This window comes from Mizuhopecten yessoensis, unplaced genomic scaffold (genome assembly GCF_002113885.1).
Source record: "Mizuhopecten yessoensis strain PY_sf001 unplaced genomic scaffold, ASM211388v2 scaffold10569, whole genome shotgun sequence".
Classification (NCBI taxonomy): domain Eukaryota; kingdom Metazoa; phylum Mollusca; class Bivalvia; order Pectinida; family Pectinidae; genus Mizuhopecten; species Mizuhopecten yessoensis.
The window spans coordinates 1-1,252 of NW_018408612.1; the positions used below are offsets into that span (position 1 = coordinate 1).

Consider the following 1,252-nt stretch of genomic DNA (forward strand, 5'->3'; position numbering starts at 1 on the left):
CTGATCAGAGTGGTCCTTGGTAACTACTGATCAGAGTGGTCCTTAATAACTAAATATCAGAATCCTTTGACACTTGACTTCAGTATTGGCTGCAATGTTTAGATGTGCAACTAATTTTTCTTTTAATACAACCAGCATCCAAAATGGATGTCACAACCGCTGATTGGATGAAACATATAGGGTTATAACTTTTGTACTGTTTCATCGATTTCAATGAAAATTGGTAAAAGGTATGCATACACATTAATCTCTCATTGTGAAGAACAAAATAGACTTTTTTAATGTATCATTGCCTGCTATGATTTACTTTCCACATAGCGTATTGGTGCCTGCTATGATTTACCTTCCACATAGTGTAGTGATGCCTGCTATGCTTTAACTTCCACAAAGTGTATTGGGGCCTGCTATGATTTACTTTTCACATAGCGTATTGGTGCCAGCTATGATTTACCTTCCACATAGCGTATTGGTGACTGCTATGATTTACCTTCCCCATAGTGTATTGATGCCTGCTATGCTTTCCCTTCCACAAAGTGTATTGGTGCCAGCTATGATTTACCTTCCACATAACGAATTGATGCCTGCTATGATTTACCTTTCACATAGTGTATTGATGCCGGCTATGCTTTACCTTCCACATAGTGTATTGGGGCCTGCTATGATTTACCTTTCACATAGTGTATTGATGCCGGCTATGCTTTACCTTCCACATAGTGTTCTGGTGCCTGCTATGATTTCCTTTCCACATATCGTATTGGTGCCTGCTATGATTTACCTTCACATAGTGTATTGATGCCGGCTATGCTTTACCTTCCACATAGTGTAGTGATGCCTGCTATGCTTTACCTTCCACATAGTGTTCTGGTGCCTGCTATGATTTCCTTTCCACATATCGTATTGGTTCCTGCTATGATTTACCTTCACATAGTGTATTGATGCCGGCTATGCTTTACCTTCCACATAGTGTTCTGGTGCCTGCTATGATTTCCCTTCCACATAGTGTATTGGTACCTGCTATGATTTACCTTCCACAAAGTGTATTAGTGCCTGCTATGATTTACCCTCCACATAGTGTATTGGTGCCTGCTATGATTTACCTTCCACATAGTGTATTGATGCCTGCTATGCTTTACCTTCCACAAAGTGTATTGGTGCCTGCTATGATTTACCTTCCACATAGTGTATTGGTGCCTGCTATGATTTACCTTCCACATAGTGTATTGGTGCCTGCTATGATTTACCTTCCACATAG

General features: G+C 40.3%; 1 protein-coding gene across 10 annotated transcripts in view; it reads right to left on the reverse strand.

Moving 5' to 3' along the window:
- Positions 1-1,122: 1,122 nt before the first annotated feature.
- LOC110461126 (N-acetylglucosamine-6-phosphate deacetylase-like) overlaps positions 1,123-1,252 on the reverse strand; it is a 25,028-nt gene continuing 24,898 nt past the window's right edge. For 9 of the 10 annotated variants that reach the window (XM_021514437.1, XM_021514444.1, XM_021514438.1 and 6 more), the window contains one exon: positions 1,177-1,241. The gene's annotated coding sequence lies outside the window, so the exon portion shown is untranslated. The other variant, XM_021514439.1, reaches the window with a different exon arrangement.